Raw genomic sequence first — 13,172 nt, 5'->3', positions numbered from 1 at the left:
GTTAAAGCCCTGTACGTTATGGGAAATAAGTATCAACGCCATTTATTAAAGTGTGTGTGTGATAGCTTCGTGAAATCTTTGGACTCACCCAAGAATCCATCCCTGGAACATGTCCGGTCCGTAGTGCTGAGACGCATCTGTACCATCTGTTGTGTGTTTTGACGGTGTGGACGATGTTCCCCTGAGAGGTGAAGGGAGGGAGAGGTGGGAGGGTGAGAGGTGGGAGGGGGAGGGGGGGAAGGGAGGGTGGGAAGGCGGGGGATGGGGGACCACATGCAGGTAAAAACATTAGGGAGGAAACAAAAAATAACATGCATATATAACGTCAATATTGCAGAGACATCAAATAATAAAAAAACAAGAATCCACCTCGGGAGCCCCCGAGTGTGTCTCTTGCGCCCATGGGGTTGGTCTCCTGGTCCAGTCTTATAGAGGGATCTCTCCGTCTTGCTGGGACCCGACCTCCCTGGGACTTGTGTGCGATCCCTCTTTCTCAGGGATCGAAAGTGGAAATGCATGCACGCCAATACGGGGGATCCCGCCGGCGTGTTTTTCATAATCAGCTACTATATGTAACTCCGTTAAACTCTTCAACGATGGAAACTGGAACAGAAACTGCATATCAATAAACACCTCCTAAACATAACGAAAAACTTTGCCCTGTGTCTAACCTTCTGTCACCCTCCCTGAACTCTACCATGTATGAGGATATCTACACTGATGAACAGATGTACCCTGCCCTCCGTGAATCCGAGCCTAACATATCAAGTGATTAATCCTCGTCAGTCTGTCTATACCCTCCAAAGAGCCTATCCCCTCTTAGATTGTGAGTTGCATGTCTTCTAGTAGCCCTATGCAGAGATCCCTCTGTGTATGTGCCACAGACGTAGCGGAAATAACCTGTCTCCCTGCCCACTTATGCCTGCGCTATCTATATACCTCCAGAGGCTACGTTGTTCAGCATCTTAGCGGCTCCTGTACTCATCACTAAGGTATCTCAGGTCAGGAGTCTAGCTTCCCAGATAGCGCTTTATAGGGAGAGATAGGCTTTAGTCTCTCTAGACCGTGGTCGAGGGACTTAAGTAAATTTTTATTTTATTTTTAAACCTTATATTATGAACCCTGTGGTGGTATTGGCTTGCTTTTTGTTTACCCAACCAGTCGCCCTTCTTCTTCCTCCCCCCCTTCTTCTTCTCCTTCCTCCCCTCACCTCCTCTTTCTTCCACCTCTTCTCCCTCCCCCTCACTCCACCTCTTCCCCCTCCCCCCTCACTCCACCTCTTCCTTCTATCTCTCTCTCTTCCTCTCTCCCACCCCCCTTCTTCTCCTCCTCCTCCATCCCCCTCTTCACCTCTCCCCCCTCTCCTCCTTTTCCCCCTCCCCCCTCTCCTCCTTTTCCCCCTCCCCCCTCCTCCTCCCCCCCTCTTCTCCTCCCCCCCCCCTCTCCTCCCCCCCCTCCCCTCCCCTCCCCCCTCCCTCCCTTAGATCCTTTTTATTGTTTGGATATGTTTTATATGCGTGTATATGAATACTGTATGTGCATATGGGAGACCACAGTTCTGGGGCACAGGCACAGGCGGAGGCTGCTATGCACACTTCTCTGCAGCGCGCCTAGAGCTCCTCTATGCCTGTGTCCCCGTCAGCCTCCTCATTCTGTGTGGCAGCGCTCCTCGGCGGCCATCTTGGTGAGGGCAGCAAGCCCCTCCGTTTCCTCTCTCTTCTGCGCAGGCGCCGGGATCCCGTGTGTGGCAGCGCTCCTCGGCGGCCATCTTGGTAGGGGCAGTAAGCGCCCCTGCCTCCTCCCTCTTCTGTGCAGGTGCCGGAGGTCCCGTTCGTGGCATCACTCCTCGGCGGCCATCTTGGAGAAGGTAGCAGGTGCCTCCGCTTCCTCCCTCTACTGCGCAGGCGCCCGGGATCCAGCTCTCGCGGGAAGACGGTGCGGGGTGATGACGTCACTGGACAAGCCCGCGAAGATCAGTGAAGCTCCCGCGCGCCTCGGGGAAGGAGCAAGGGAAGAAGCAGGGGAAGATGGCTGCCGGCAAAAAATGTGAGTAGGACCTGCTGCGTTGTCGGGCGCTGATTCCCCTCTCCAGGGATACTTAACAGTCCAGGTGCTTGCAGACGGACGGGGAACACCAACCAGTCCAAGGATAAATATAAAAGAGAACAGAACTGCAGCACTAACAAATAGAAAAAGGGGATTTAATACAAAATCATTAGGCAGTCAGACAAAACACCAGAGCCTGAATCCTATTGTAAGTTTACTCTGAATATGTTACTGTGTGACAAACAAAATATGCAACTGTTAATCCAATGGTGTACTTACAGTATATGTGTGATTTATTAAATACAAAACTAAACAGTATAGAGACTTGACCATTGCATCACACTGTGTTGGCAATCAGGACAATGCAAAAGTTCTTCCCATTTTTTAAAAGATATCTGTGAGTCAGTGTAAGTTTTGAGCAAACGCTACAGTATTTATAAATTAGCAAGGTCAAACAGAATGCCCACCTTTTTCATTTCACAATATTTGGTAATATTTGTCAGTGTTTTTTGGTTAACGTTGAATGTCCAAAATTTGGCAAACTTATGATATTTTTTACACATCTCTAATCAGAAAAAAAAACAAGCTACAAGTCATACTACAGCATGTTACTAAAGTGTTTATTGCTATGCCAATTTGTATTTTTATATACAGCTACTGAAAGCTTGAAAACATGACCCTGCACAATTAGGACATCAGTGATTGAGCATAACACATCAAATACTGTAACCCTTTAAATGCTACCCACTTACACATACAAAAAATACATAAATAGTAAAGCATACATTTTTAATACATATTTTGTCCATACAGACATTTGGGGCAAATGAGACTGCCTATTCTCTCCTTAAGAGGGCTTAAGTTGCCACCCCAACATTTAACAGGTAAATGACCACTGTATATGTATTGAAATGTATGTTTAAGTACAAGTTTTTTATTTTGCAAATGTTATTCATATGTTGCATTTTAATTTGTAGCAAGACCTAAAACCTGCTTATCCAGCTGTAGATAAGTGGGGTGATGGTGTTAAGTGTGTTAGGTTTGATAATGAGGGTAAATTCCCCAAGTTTTGATGTTAGTAGGGAGGGTGGAGTTAACTCCTGAGCCTTCTAATGTATATAATGGTTAGTAAGGCTACTTTGGTATATATTTGGGGGGGGGGGGGGCGAGTTATTGTGCTAGTGATAGTGAAATATTAACCCCTTTGTAACACTTAGTGGTTGGTTATTATATTAAATACATGAGAAAAGAGTATTTAATAAAAAATTGTATCATTGTATTCTCCCCCCTCCAAGTTCTATTTCAGGATATTAATGGGAGTAATGCCAAAACGTTAGTAACCACATTATTTATGGAAAACATATTAGTTTCCTGAAATAGGTCAAATTTTGCATATAATTATGTTACTAATGCCAGAATTAACTTAGGGAAAATATATATTTTTTTTGGTAACTGTAATGTCATGTAATTTTCACTCGCACCCATTAATGTTTTTGAAAATGAGTGTCACGATAATATCATGAGGTATTAAGTATTTTAAGGGGGACTGGAGAGAAAGGGACCCCATATGAGAGCACTCTATGACAGTGTAGTACCAGAAACACATAGACTATTTACACTGGGCAGTAGGATCTGGTATGATGTAGAATTTGATGGGGTATGATGAGTAAAATTAAAAGAACACTTTATTAGAGAGACATACTCTAAATAAAATAAGGCGCAAATGAGTCCTAAATAGTGAAAAGGCTCTACTGCGTGTAGCCACAAACTAAAGAAGCGAATATTAAAAGATGGCAGAAGGAACTCTAAAGGAGGGGTAGTAGCATACAAGCCGACCCCTCCATTGGCCCTGATAAGGCTCAGGGGTAGGTCAGAATATTGCACAGTACTTCCTCAGTTACGTACTGGGAGGCTGGAAGTATGTCTAAATAGTGGGGTTCCTATTAGAGTATACCCTCATAAAACGTAGTGACCCATAATTGCTGAAGCGCTGTAATCTGCGTAAGCAGGTACACTGTACATGCGCGTAGTTAGATACAGGGTCAATACTTGCAGGAATAGTGACCAAACCCCCACATAAAGAAACAATGTCCCATGATGAAAAATACTACTGATCTGGATTAAGGGCTGACCTTATTGTGGTAAGTCAAAAAATCTCCATACAGTAGATCAGACAACTGGTACACAAACAAGCTTGATCCAGCTTATATTATGAGGATGCATGAGACTCGGTGAGCCACCTAACTACCAGGCACATGAATGTTAGGTGATGGTGCCTTAAGGCGTATCAGCCTAATAAATTCACCTATAACCTGGGTCTGGGTATAAGGGGTAGTCTGTTTTAGTTAACACCAAAATCCCGATATGACCCACATCCCCTGCAGTATAGTACTCTGTGTGAAGACCAGGTATGCCAGAGGCACAGTGTGATAAATGTGCTCTTCACAGTGTAGGTCTGGATAGAGGGCTAGCCATTATTGGTTAGTCCCTAATCCTAGTTTGACCCACACAGGCTGTGGTAGGGTTCTCAGCTCGAGCTGTATACAATTGTGTAATTGCAATGCTTAGGACTTAGATAAGCTCCAAACTAATAAGTTGCACAGTACCTAGGTGATAGTATCATAATGCATAGCCACCTCTGATGTAATGTCAATTGTGTGGGTCTGGATAAGGGGATAGCCTAGTTTGGTTAACCCCAAGTCCTATTGTGACCCACATAGACTGTGGTGTAATGCTCAGCGTGGAGGCAATTGTCCAATGAAGTTTTAAACTCCCTGTAGTGTGGGTCTGGATAAATGTATAGCCAGGTATGGTTAATCATAAATCCTATTAGGACCCACACGAGTTGCAGTTAATTGCTTAGCTCTGGCAGCAACTCTGATAGGAGCACAATATAGTGTTGAGCTGATGGCAAAACTGCTAAAGCCCGAGGGACCCGACTTCACAGACTCCTCCCCCAGTAATACATGTGTATATAAGGGTTAAAGGTACTCAACGAGAGAGTGTCTGCAAGGGGATCCTGCATGTAAGCACTGGTCTGGATTAAGGGCTGACCTGGATATGGTCAGTCCAAAATCTCATCTGACCTTTTGTCATGTCACTTTATCTCCCTTTACCTCAGGCATAAAAAAAACATAGATTGTAAGCTCCATGGGGCAGAGACTGTGTCTGCAAAATGTCTCTATAAAGCGCTATGTAAAACTAGCAGAGCAAACAATTATTATTATATTCTTTCAAAGAACAGGGTGAATGAAGCAGATTGTTTATTTTCCTCCCACCGATATGTTTCTGCATCGGGAAGTGTTAAGTGTAGTCTATCAATCAAACAACACATCCCACAAGCCACAATCCACAACTATGTTATTCGCAAGCAACTGGAATTACATTTCTATTTACATAGGCCATGGTGGCTGGATTCTACAAAAACAATAAATTTTTAAATGGTTCTGATGTTCTTAAAAGCTGGAAAGTTTGAAAATCAATGAACAAGGCAGCTTCCCAGGTCAATTTGCCACATTAAGGGCAGTGAAGAAGATTAATGAATTAATATATCATGGCCCAGTGATAATCACTTTTTTGAGCTATCTGAACTTATACACTATCGAATAGCACATGCATACTTATTTTGGTGAAAAATGCTAATTTACATATACATTTGCATATGTGATTCACTTTGTCACAGGAGACCAGGTACTTTTAACACCATTTATATATTACTGGGATCATACATTAGGCAAAACAAGGTAGTAAAAGCAAATTGTGTTTATTTTCGTATACCCACGTACAACAAGAAGAATTACACAAGAAGCAGCTAAATAACACTTACTGGGGCTCTGGGGGAAAATCTAGGCTTTCCTAGGTTCAGGGCGCCCGCTTGAATGAGCTTACCCTGACTGGGATATACCCCCAGTTCTCCTGGTCCTCTTTTCATCTTCAATTCTCAGCGCGACCGCTATGGTCAATTCTCTGAACTTGGTTCTCGTGTCTGACTTAGTCTCTGCGAGGCAGACATTAATAGCTTCAAAACGAAGCCGGTTGCTCTGTCATTCGCAACAGAGCAACTTTGAAGAGCCCACTTTAGCTTCATTGACACAAGTCACTAGATGGTCTGGTTCTCTGCCTCAGCCGTCTCCTTACATACACTCCGCTAAGCATGGAGGCAGGAGGAGCGATCAATCAAAGCGTGGGAAACCTATCTCACTAGCAAATAGAAACAGGGGTCTGTCTCTTGGCTGATGTCAGAGGAGGGGCATGTCCAGTCGGCTCAGGATGCCCCGTGAGCGGGACATATGACTTGACCAATGGAAAATGCGCCAACATTCTGCCGGTTCCCATGGTCAACTCATTGCCACCTACTGGGCAGGCTCCACTAAGTCTGGAAGACCAGAGGGTCTTCCCCACAGGGGTCTCTGTTCTCCAGACTCTGTATTCTGCCCTGCCACAGACACTTAGCACCCTGACACCACTCTACATACCATCTCCTCTTTGAACTACAGACTCTATGCAGACTTGCATACCCATTAAGCAGATGCCCCGGCAGACATAGAGCCATATAATAAATGTATCAAACACATAAAACATATTTTAATACATGGGGGACCTTGGGGAGTATCATGACTGTACGGGATATAGGACTGAGATACCGGGGCTCTAAAACCATGAGTCTGGGGGACACGGGGCTTCCCCAGTGTAATTCCACTTGCATACCAGCAAATTATGCCTGCTTGCAGGTAGGATTAAGGTACTACTGGTAGCCCTGGTCCCCGAAATCCTGAAAACCAAATAATTGCAATCTTACCCAAATATCCCACCTAAAACTTATACCCAGCAAGTTTCATTAGTTTGGTGTAAAGGGAACATAGAAAGTGGAAAAGCAGGGGTGACTTTAAATTTGCATGTAAATATACATGGCCCCTGGCACATAGTGCTAGGTAGCTGCCAGGGACCCAAGGGCAACCAGAGGGTTGAGCAGTTTTTTGACAAAGACATTTCGGTAGCGCTATAGCAATTAGGTGGCTGTGGGTGTAATTTATTTTACAGTTTTATAGTTTTATTTTAAAGTCTATAATTAAATACTTATCTTTTCATGTTATATACATTTTTCCTCTTTATTTTCACTAATTTTCCTATTTCCAAAAATCTGGTTTAATCTAACCTGGATATCCTGGATACTTTTGGCTTCACTATATACTAACTATATGGTTCAAATGAAATGCCTAACACAGCAGGACACACCTAAAGATCTGGTTGTTCAATGATACGTGTAATTAAGAACATGTTCAGGTCACATATGAGGGAATAATATACTTAACTTTTCCAAGCATAACGATCTAAGGATTTACTATCAACATATAGAAAGCGGAGGAGGACCCACCGAGGTGATCCAATATATGGTTTATAATTACTTGAAGCCTTGATCTGGTAACTCAAGCTAGAGAGTACTGTGGAAATAGTTATATTCAGAATAATATAACCTTGTTTATCTCTTATCTTCCAAATATCCATTTTTTGATGGGATGAGTTTATGCACCAGAGGACATCCCGATCTACTTCAATCACCAAAACAAGTCTCAAATTCCAAACACATTTAATTGTAATCCTAAAAAAGCCATATAACCAATTGATTGGCACGGTGGCACACCCATCCCCTGTGGGCATGAGCTGCCACCATGCTAAGTAAGATACAACCTGGCAATCTGCCAATCACCAAAACATGTCTCAAATAAAAAACACATTTAATTTGAATCCAAAAAAGCCAAAAAAAAAATTGATTGGCACAGTGGCACACCCATGCCCTGTGAACATGAGCTGCCACTATACCACATACAGTAATATGCAACCTGCAAAAAAATAAATACAGTACAGTACATGCATCAAATAAAAACCACACTGCATTGCCATAACACAAAAACAGCCAATAATCCAATTGATTGGCACAGTACCACACCAATGCCCCGTGGGCATGGTCTGTCACTGTGTCAGTCAATTGGCAACCTACAAAAAAATTAATACATGCATCAAATCCAAAATATTACTGTACATTTGAATGGATAAAAATGCCAATACAGTACCAACTTAAAAAAAAGCCTGCAAATAAAAAAACAAGCACCAAACAAAAAACATTTACATTGGAATTCAAAAGTCACAGTATGTCAATACAAATGCCAACCTAAAAAAAAAAATACCACATTAAATAAAATACAAATAATTTTTTTCTTACTTACTTACTTTTTATTACTTTTTGATGTCTTCACCCACCAAATCCAACTCCAACACCAGCAACAGCACCAGCAACATCCTGGTCCACGATGCAATGCTCCTCAACAGCCATGGTCAAAAGGTAAAATCTTAAATTATTTTCTTCATCTGTAATTTGTAATCCATTTTGGGGTCTTCTTTATCTTCATCTGTTCTACATCTGCCAATCCAATTGGGAGGAAATGTTGCTTCTTCAGCTCCGTGCCTTCAAATGAGGCTGCACAGGCTTTTATATAGCCTGTGACATCACATTTGATTGAAAATGGCTCCCAGCCATCTGATTGGCTGGGATAACCATGTGACAGGTTTTTTTTCTTAGGATGTGACGTCCACTTCCAAAGTAAAAGGAAGTTTAGGGTCGGGATGGTGTAAGATGAGAGCAGAGACTAACGCTTTTTTAAGAGTTTCAAAGGCCTGGCATGCCTCAGGGGACCAGGAAGAAGTGTCCGCATCTTTGTTCATCAGGGCGGTGATAGGAGCCACTGTGGCGGAAAAATTACGGATACATTTACGATAATAATTGGCAAAGCCAAGAAACCACTGAATCGCCTTGAGAGAAGTGGGTTGGGGCCAATCTACGACTGCCTTGAGTTTATCAGGATCCATGGAGAAGCCTTTATCAGAGATAATGTATCCCAGGAAAGAAGTGGACGTTTGGATATGTTCAGATATAGATTTAGAAAAAATAAGAATATCATCGAGGTAGACAATTACAAAATTGTTGAGGACATCCCAAAAATATCATTCACGAATTCTTGAAAGACAGCTGGAACATTGCAGAGCCCGAAAGGCATGACCAAATATTCATAATGGCCGTCTCGCATATTGAAGGACGTTTTCCATTCGTCCCCTTGTCGAATGCGTATAAGATTGTTGGCCCCACGAAGATCGAGTTTAGAAAAAATGGAAGGACCTTGTACACGATCAAATAATTTGGAAATGAGCGTCAAGGGGTAACGATTGTTCAAGGTTTTTTGTTAAGACCCCTATAGTCTATGCATGGGCGAAGAGAACCATCACTCTTCACTTAACAAAAAAGAACTCAGCCCCAGCTGGGGAGGAGGAAGCCCTAATGAACCCTCTCTTTGAATTCTCCTGAATATACTCAGACATAGCCTTAGTCTCAGGAAGAGACAAAGGATAAGATCTACCTTTAGGAAGGATGTCCCCAGCAGAAGATTGATGGGGCAATCATACTGTAAGGACGGTGAGGAGGAAGGATTTCGGAACGAACCTTATCAAAACATCAATGAAATCTGCATATACATCAAGAAGCAGTGCAGTGACCTGGAAGAATTCTTCAGAAGGCTGCGTCTTAAGGAGTTCTTCCACAACAGACACAACCAAAATTATGCCAACACTGCAGAAGGAGAGCCGCTGCACATAAGCAGGGAGAGGCAAAAATCCAACTTGATAACACAAACTGGGCGCAACCCCACAATGGACCGGTACATTGAAAGCTTCAGACACAGCGCCAAAACCACCATCCTGGACAAAGTAAGGAAACAAACATATAATCTGACACTGATGGAGAGGAGAGCCATAGAATTGCTAAAGGCCAACCACAACATAACAATCAAACCTGCGGACAAGGGAGGAGCAGTGGTCATAATGAACACCACAGACTACCTGCGGGAAGCACACAGGCAACTGTCTGATTCAAAGTATTACACCCAACTGCAGGAGGATCCAACTAAAAAATACATGCGAGAACTCAACAGGATCATTAAAACACTCCCGATCCACACAAGAGAACAAATTCTGGACCTGATACCAGCTAACCCAAAACCTGGCACATTCTGCATGCTCCCTAAAATTCACAAAGAGGGTAACCCTGGGCGCCCTATTATCTCTGGATCTGGCACACTTACCGAGAATATTTATGGCTGGGTGGAGGGTATTCTAAAACCACTTGTCAGGAACACATCCAGCTATATCCAGGATACCACCGACCTTCTAAACAAACTGAATGCCATTGGCCCCCTCCCAACAGGAACACTACTAGCAACTATGGATGTAGAGTCACTTTATACAAACATCCCCCACGAGGATGGAATTTCAGCCTGCAGATACTTTCTGGGACCGCAGGAGCCACTCACAGAGACAGTGACTAAATGCATCGAATTTATTCTGACCTATAACTACTTCACATTTGGAAATGACACATACCTCCAGACAACCGGGACCGCTATGGGTACTCGGATGGCGCCACAGCAAATTCACAAAGCCACCAGAATACCAAGAAGTGATCTCCTTGAATACAAACAGAAGGAGACAAGCGACAGGGTACCTTTGATGGTCACATATAACCCACACCTAGGAGCCCTACGCAAGATCGCCAGGAAACTACAACTCATCCTCCAGGAAGATACAAGACTGCAACAGGTCTTCCCTTAAGCACCCTTATTATCATACAGACAATTCCATAATCTCAAGAATATTATGGTGAGGAGTAAAGTATTCAGCAGTACAACTGAATGCGGGACAAAACCATGCCAGGACCCAAGATGCAAAACCTGCGCAATGCTCTACACAGCGGACACAATACAAATACCACACAGGAATCGGGAACACAAAATCGGAGGAAGGTTCACCTGTTCCTCCAGCAATGTTGTGTACCTCATCATGTGCATGAAATGCCCAGGGGGCTGCTACTACATAGGTGAGACAGGGCAGGGGCTAAACAAGAGAATGAACCTGCATCGCCACAGCATCACACGCGGAACAAGAGACAGCCCTGTTGGCGAACATTTCTCTGACTCTGGCCATAAGATCAACGATCTGTGGGTTGCCATACTCAAAGGTAATTTTAAAACCCCGAAAGAGAGACGGTTGCATGAATACAAATGTACAGTATGCAAATGTTCGGGATACTTACCAGTGGCCTAAACAGAGATCGAAATTTTATGAGTCATTACTGACACAAGTGAACTCTCCTCCCATGAGTGCTAAAGGCCATGTCTGTACATACTGTGCTATATGTATGCACACACAGCTGTCTCTTACACATACTAATACTCCTTGTTTTTCCATCCCTATACACCAATAGGGACCACAAAGTATCCACACACACTTTTAGTTGTGCTACAATCTCTCACATTTCCACACTCACCCACACCATTTATATCCACTCCCACTCCACACACACCTTTTGTAAAGCACTGCATATACTGTGGGCTCTCCATTCATTTTTATTCACACTGTTACACACACACACTCTTACATCACTTGCTTTCAGGAACCTTTTGACACCTCTAGCCATAAAACACATCCACACCGGGGGAAGGACCAGCACAGATAACATTCCAATAGACACTGTTGTTAAGTATACCTTTTGCTTGCTTCATTCATTGTAACATCGCCGGAAGAAGAGATCAGTGTATCTCGAAAGCTCGCACAAATAAAAGCATTTCGTTAGCCACAGAACGGTATCATTTATTTATTTTTTGATATATATATATATATATATATATATATATATATATAATAGATACATATGGTGTGTATGCTATTTGCTTACCAAAAATCCAATGTTATATTTCTTTCCTACGATATATAGTATACTATATAGAATACTGTATCTTTGGATTTTATTTTGCCATCCATGCTTTATTTCATTTGCCACACGCTTCTGCTGTTCCATATTTTACTTTCCTCTAAGAGGAGAAGTTATATTGCATCATTCAAGTTCCTTTCACCTAACATCCTTTTGCTTAAATTGCTTTCCGCTATTACCAGAAGGAACAAGATAAAAGGTGGAGCTATTCCGTAAATAAGTAATAGCCGCAAAATGACAATGGATTTTACTGGTGGTCATCGTTTTCATAGAGAATATACTGGGAAATTAATTAGCCAAAATGAACAGCCTACTTTGAGTACTGTACTTTGACTCAAGTACTTGCTATTTTACAATCTCTTGCTGTAACATATAATTCAGTACTGGAAAAATCAGGAACATTTTATTTATGTATGTTTTACCTATTAAAGTGTTCTGTCCCGCTCTAAAAAACAATATGCAAATAATATTAGGCTCAAGATACTGATGACATTTTGGAAATATGTCTTTTCTCTCATACTAAAACTAATTCTTGCTTATTGTTATAGGATAATTGACACATTTTTCTTCTTTATTTGTAATATGTATTTTTGTCAGCTTGCAAATAAAACAAACAGACCAGAAACTGATAACCATACTCAAAAGTTATGTTCACTTCTATGTTCTTGCTTAGTATTCAAACCCAGAGTTCCAATTGTCTCTTCATGCACCAGGGTTATAGCCTGCAGTTTCTACACATCATGTTAATTATTTAAATTAGACAAATAAGCTACTGTCAGGCAATGTGATTTAAGGAACATTATTATTCTGACCTAGTGTACATGTCATGACCTGCCTTGGCACTCCAGCAGTAAATGAAAGAAATCAGGCAGCAGAGGTGACAGGAGACCTGTCCATAAATCAAGCAATTGGACATTATGACAAGTTTTAGTAAAGAGCAAATGGATTGCTTGACATTCTGCTTTGTAGCGGAGAGTCAGGAAATGTAAATACAACTATTTTTTTTTCTGTGTAGGAAAACGATCACATAGGGCCTTAGACTGGAGAAAGATATAGCATGTTTCTGCGTACTTATATTTAAAACTTAAGATGGCTTTTAAGATGTCTAAAATGTCCAAGATGTATAGTATGCAACACAAATCTACTTATTTACAAAAGCCAGGCAGAAACTCAGATGATTAATATAGCCTCTGGTAAAGCTCAGTGACTTAATTAACTTAATACACTGTTTTTAGTTGACATATTGGTTTCTACTGATTGTAAACTTTCCCATAGTTATTTACGGTTAAGACTACAATAGAACCAAAAATTT

This window comes from Ascaphus truei, chromosome 2, assembly GCF_040206685.1.
Source record: "Ascaphus truei isolate aAscTru1 chromosome 2, aAscTru1.hap1, whole genome shotgun sequence".
NCBI lineage: Eukaryota > Metazoa > Chordata > Amphibia > Anura > Ascaphidae > Ascaphus > Ascaphus truei.
This window is presented reverse-complemented; position numbering follows the sequence as displayed.